Source organism: Oreochromis niloticus, linkage group LG19, assembly GCF_001858045.2.
Source record: "Oreochromis niloticus isolate F11D_XX linkage group LG19, O_niloticus_UMD_NMBU, whole genome shotgun sequence".
NCBI lineage: Eukaryota > Metazoa > Chordata > Actinopteri > Cichliformes > Cichlidae > Oreochromis > Oreochromis niloticus.
In genome coordinates, this window is record NC_031983.2 from 30,202,086 (window position 1) to 30,208,656 (window position 6,571).

General features: G+C 48.7%; 1 non-coding gene across 1 annotated transcript; it reads right to left on the minus strand.

Annotated features, from left to right (window-relative positions):
* Positions 1-363: 363 nt before the first annotated feature.
* On the minus strand, positions 364-445 carry trnas-gcu (transfer RNA serine (anticodon GCU)). The gene has a single exon. It is a non-coding gene; the product is annotated as a tRNA-Ser (tRNA).
* Between the last annotated feature and the right edge of the window lie 6,126 nt (positions 446-6,571).

Consider the following 6,571-nt stretch of genomic DNA (forward strand, 5'->3'; position numbering starts at 1 on the left):
GTGTGAGGCGTGAATTTTTATTTGATCATAAACTCCTGGCTTTAATTAATCTGAAGAAGGTTTTTATATTTGTGATGCGTTTATGATGAGGCAGTATGAATAAATCTGCACATCTGAGCATTAATGTGATTAAACAGAAACCAGCGCGACAGCGCCCCCTGCGGATCAGTCCCGGGAGCTCTCCCTGGTGTCAGGAAATCAGCCCAGAAATGTAAGAATTGAATAATGTATGGATTTTAAAAGAAGCTGATCATGAGAACGACAATGATGTGATTTTATTGTGAAAGCTGCCGCCGGAAGTTCCCCAGTGTTTTTCTGGATGCAGGTGAACCGCGGGTCGTGCACGCGCTAAAAACTTCTGACCGACGAGGATGGGATTCGAACCCACGCGTGCAGAGCACAATGGATTAGCAGTCCATCGCCTTAACCACTCGGCCACCTCGTCCTATCAGCGTGCCCGCGTCAACCCCCACCCACACCAATCCACGGAGCGCAACTACTAGGAGAGAGTAGCGCGGAGGTCAGAGTTCGTGGGATTGAGGAAAAACACACACTGGAGAATAGTGTACGGGGAGGTTGTGGGGATCACTCGGGCTGTGCGTGTGCGTGTGTGTGTGTGTGTGTGTGGGGGGGGGTTAACAGTCCGGATCGTCCGTGGGAGGAAGCCGTCAGTGAGTGTGGAGGCGCAGGACAAACCTGAAGGTGGAGACAGATTCCACGTGTGCTCATTTATAACGAGAGACAGAAACACTGAAATAAAGATGAAAAATATATAAAAATAATAATAAAAAGTTTAGCAGCAGTGACAGTAATGTAACGAGTAACGAGAGTATTTCAGCAGCACTTCAAATGACAACGAATAAACTGGAGGCAGCGATTTTATTGTAGTTAAAGCGACAACAGAGCCAAAGTCTGAGATCATTAAACGTGCAAACTGCAGCTGCCCGTGTGTCGTGTTTGTGGAGGATGGAGCTGCCTGTGGGGTGTCGACAGTTACACCAGCAGAAGGCGCTGTGAGCCCCACCTGGCTGCACCTGGAGGCTTCTGCTGCTTTTATCTGAGGCAGGATCACTGAGGCGCTGTGAGAGCAGGAGTGAGTCATGTTTAACCAGCATCCAGCTTCGTTCTCTAAACGCCGCTTTTTGTTTGCGTGGGAGAATTTCAAGGTGAACCCGACACCTGGCCTCCGCGGGGAGGGAGGACGTCACGCGGATGTGTCAGATCAGCTGGCACTACTCACCGTTTGCAGACGTGAACGGCGCAGAGTGTGAGGACGGGGCCGAGCAGCGAAAGATCTGGGTCTCTGCCGAGAGCTGGCAGCTTTCTGAGGAGCTCCAGCTTCCCGTAAAGCTCAGGGGAAAAGGGAACATCGGTTTATGGTTATAAATATATGTAGGTGAGCGTGTGACGTGGACTCTGCGCTCCCACGGGTGGGAGAGGTGTGGAGGAAACGGGCCAGGTCACAGCTTGTAAACCCTAAACTGTACCAGAGACCAGAGATGGCTCAAGGCTTCACGTACCTGAAGGCTCAGGTACTGCTGACCTCTGAACCTCCACCTCGTGAGCACGTCCTGTGTCCCAGAACCTCCGTCACCACTATTATCACTATTTATTATTTTTTGTGCAGGTGTGCATTTATTTTTCCTCCAGGTTGGATTCTCCCAACTGAGCTGTCCATCCACGCATGATGGGGGATCATCTCTTTTATTTGTCGCCCCGCGTTCATCAGTTGGGGGTTCCTCGGCCTGGAGAACCTCGTTCGGTTCTCAGCTTTCTGCATTTCTCGTTTTGCTCATTTGCAGATTCATTTGACGTCTGGTTGTGGTTTGAGTGCAAACGCAGCCGTTCACAGGTGGCGAACAGCTCGTATTCTCGCCGCTTGGCCTGTTTTATTTGGCAGTCGGTTTATATAAAGCAAAAGATGTAAAATGTTACTCAGAGGAATTGTTGAGGTGCTCTTTTAGTGCACACTGGTGGGATTTCAGCTCAGAAAACCAAAGGTAGACGTTTTTGTGTATCATGGGTCTGATTGGATCCTGCCAGCATGGAGTGTGAGTTAGAAAGCTCCAAACAGCCCTGCTCGGGTTCAAAGGCTGCGTGGACGTGCAGAGCAGGTATCCGTTCAAGTGAAGCTTTCAGCGTTCAGAGATAGCAGACACTTTGTCTTTGATTTCATGCCATGTCCAAATCCCTGCTGACAGATTCACGGAGATGCGTATGAAAACATTCCCGGCATCTCGTCCGCACGCCCTCCACGCACGGATGCAGGGCCTCCTCTGTGAGTCAGGACTGGGCATGCTCCGACCAGGAGAAACCTGGAGGAGCTCGATGCTGACGAAAGCCCCAGTTACACATTATGTAACCTGCCTTTAAAGTCCCAGTCCGCCAGGGAGGGAACACACACACACACGAGCGCTCGGTTTGCTGTGATGGCCAACATATCAGCCCACACTGCTGCTTTCTCTGAGCTCCAGCCTGGGTTTAAAATAGCTCAGCTGATATTTGTGAGGGTTTTATATAATCGGCACCTCCTGATCTCCTCTTCCTCTTCATGCTGGAGCTTGTATCCCATTCTCTTTCTGCCTGAATCTCTTTCACTCTCTCTGACAAAAGCAGCAGGATGAATCTGTCAGAGAGACCTACCCGTCTGCCCTCACACAGACAGACATTAAAAATCCTCCTCTTCATCGTGCTTCATCGCACTCTGCCTATGAGGTAAACATGCAGCGAGCACAAAGGATGATCACTACGCTAATGGTCCTGCATTTTACTCTACCTACACAAACTGAAGAGCCCGTTTATCTGTGACAGCTTCGTCTATCTGTGCACTCTTTACTGCGGGCTGCTGGGCTCGAATATGCAGCACATAGGAGCGCTGAAACAGAGACGGGCTCACACTGGGCGCTGTGTAGGTACAGTGACCTCACAGCGGCCATATTATTGGTCACATGATGTCTTTAAAGATGCTCCGACAGGCACAGACAGCACAAACATGGTGCAGAGGGCCAGCTCAGGGAGGCTGCGGGTCAAAGAGGCCACGCCCCCAATAGTGCAAACTTTAATGTGAGTTATAAAAACGTTATGAGGGGGAAATTATCCACAGAAATAGCGTCTGTATCGTCCTGTAAGCATGTTTGTTTCTGCTGTACAGTTCTAACATGGGAGTCTATGTGCACTGACTCACCGCTGCCTCTGCTGGACGTCGGTGGAACTGCAGCTTGTGCAGGCTGTGGCTCTGTCTCCACAGACCCCACAGAGGGGTTTCATCAGCTGACTGAACTGAAACCCTAGGACTCTGAGGACAGATCAGATTACGTATGTTGAAGTCACCGCCAGACTAAAGCCTGTTTTCACTCTGCACAGTGGGCGGAGCCTCGTGTCGCGGAGCTTTGAGGGGGTTTTGGGACTTTAGCTGCTCTGACATCCTGCGGGTGACCTCTCAAATCCTGCTATGCATCAGACGGACAGAGGAGGATGCACAGGTGTGTCTTTTCTGAAAGAGGCGTGGCCACAGCTGGAATATTTCTCCTGTTTTGGCTTCCCTTCATTGGCTTCCTGTTAAATCCAGAATTGAATTCAAAATCCTGCTCCTCACATACAAGGTCTTAAATAATCAGGCCCCATCTTATCTTAATGACCTTGTAGTACCATATCACCCTATTAGAGCACTTCGCTCTCACACTGCAGGCTTACTTGTTGTTCCTAGAGTATTTAAAAGTAGAATGGGAGGCAGAGCCTTCAGTTTTCAGGCCCCTCTTCTGTGGAACCAGCTTCCAGTTTGGATTCAGGAGACAGACACTATCTCTACTTTCAAGATTAGGCTTCAAACTTTCCTTTTTGCTAAAGCATATAGTTAGGGCTGGACCAGGTGACCCTGAATCCTCCCTTAGTTATGCTGCAATAGACGTAGGCTGCCGGGGATTCCCATGATGCATTGAGTTTTTCCTTTCCAGTCACCTTTCTCACTCACTATGTGTTAATAGACCTCTCTGCATCGAATCATATCTGTTATTAATCTCTGTCTCTCTTCCACAGCATGTCTTTATCCTGTTTTCCTTCTCTCACCCCAACCAATCGCAGCAGATGGCCCCGCCCCTCCCTGAGCCTGGTTCTGCCGGAGGTTTCTTCCTGTTAAAAGGGAGTTTTTCCTTCCCACTGTCGCCAAAGTGCTTGCTCATAGGGGGTCATATGATTGTTGGGTTTTTCTCTGTATGTATTATTGTGCTATCTATTGTACAATATAAAGCGCCTTGAGGCGACTTTTGTTGTGATTTGGCACTATATAAATAAAAGTGAATTGAATTGAATTGAATTGAATATGGAAATCACACGAGGAGGAGGACTCTTCAAACAGGAGCTGTTCTTTAGTTTGTGCTCGTGTTCTTATCAGAGGTCAGTGCAGAGTCAGTCAAACATGATGCTTTAAAGGGAACAATGTCTCTATTTCGCCCTCTTTCCTCACCTCCTGCTTCGTATCTTTGGTGGGAATAAATAAATCACTGATCTGAATCGTTACCGGGTGGATTTCCGTCTTTGGAGACGCCGCATGAACGTGCTGCAGACTGTTGAGTAATCCTCCATTGCTGCATCACTTTGACCTGTCTGAATGCAGGTGAGGCTGATTACATCACCGAGGCACAGCGACTCGCGCTGATCGCTGGACCAGAGTCGCCATTAGTGGAATTATTTCCTGCTCCTGTGAAAGGAGCCCACGGCTGTGATTCATCAACAAACAGCAAAGACAGAAACTCGACTGAGACACAGAATCTGTTTAATACCTTTTAGCAGAGCGTGTCTTCGCTCGCTTTAGTTTCCCAGCACAAATATTAAATACGAATTCATGAATGTTCATATTTATATTATCAGAAGTTAAACTAAACTATTATCCTCTGTGTATGTCTGTGAGTATGTCAGATGATCAGGGCGCCACTGCAGCTCACTGGGCTGTAGATGATGGAAACATCTCAGATTATTAAAGAAGTTTTGCAGACGATTTTTTTAAATGCTGCAAATTTCCAGTGTTTTCCTTCTGAATACGTGTGAAGAATAAAAACAAAATGTTCTAACACATGGAGTCATCAGAGAGCCTGAAAATATCCTTGTTCAGTTTTTATTCCTGAATCCTGAAGAAATAATCCAGGATCTGTGAAGGAAAAGAAATAACTAGAAATCAGACCGACTCAGAGCCAAACTCAAAGTTTGGGTCAAACACAGATCATCTGACCGGAGGGACCTGGATGCTGAGGGAAGAGGTCCGACATTTAAGAAGGACCCAGACCGAGGAGGGCTTCATAGACCTGACTGCAGCCAGTGCAGAGAAGCTAAAATGGAGCCTGCGAGGAGCCGACAGCAGCATCGTGGAAGAGCTGGAGGCGGGACAGAGAGGCCCGACTGACACCAGTGTAGGTGTACAACTGACAGGAAACGAGAGCATTTCACGATCTCACACAGCTCTGGCCCGCATATGGAGCGGAGATGAAAGAAGCTCTTTTTAAACCCTGAGGTCAAAGCCAGGGTCAGAGGTTTTTGGCATCTGTGGACAAGCAGATCAGAATGTCTCCTCTGATGGAGTTAGAGGAGATGAAAAGGACCGTTCCTGTCTTATCCTCATTCAGGCGAAGGCGAAGCTATGAGCCATCTGGTTCTTGATGCTACCCACCTGGACCAGCGTAGAGGAGATCCCAAAACCCTGCTTACAGAGCACACTGACTTATAAGAGCTGCTTATTTGTAAACGTCACAGGTGACTGCTGGTGAATATCCATGATAATGATGAGAGTTATTAATATTACTGGAGGATCTGAGAGTGTTGATGCTTCAGTATGTGGCTTTTTATCTCACAAGCCTGAGAGTCAGCCTTGAATCCTGATGCCCTCCACTTTATATTCCTCTGTGTGTGTGTGTGTGTGTGTGTTAGATTCTGCTGAGATACAGCAGCCTCTCTTCACACATGCAGTGCATACAAACAGCCAGCACCCACACAGCTCACACTCACACACAAACACACACACACACACACACACACACACACACACACACACACCACGACAAAAGCCAGCAGCCACCCACACACACTCATATGCATGCACATACATACCCCTGAACACACACACACTCGCTCAAACGCTAAGGGCCTTTTGTGCCTCAGTGAGCATCCACCCATGTGTTGGTCTGTCCGTCCATACACAGCCCCACTCTCTCCGCCTGCCTGAATCACCTCACCCAGCTGGCCTGCTGGAGCCACCTCCGCTGACTCCCTTCGATGTGGAGTAGCAGCTCGTGGCTGAGCTCCTCACCCTCCTCACCCTTCAGACGAAGCTCATTTCTGCTGCCCGCGGTGACAGCTGAGGGTAAGGACATCGATCGAATGCTAAACCACCTTTACCTTCACGCTCAGCTGTCTCTCCGGCGTGCCCGGGGTCTGGTGGCGTACCTCACCAAGAACTGAACCACCTTCAAGGTTAAACCTGACGCTAGATGACTAACCTTTCTCACTGTGGCTCAGAATGATGCGTTTTGTTCTTCAATGACTAATCTGCAGCTGGGTCCATGATCCAGAGGACCAGTAGAGG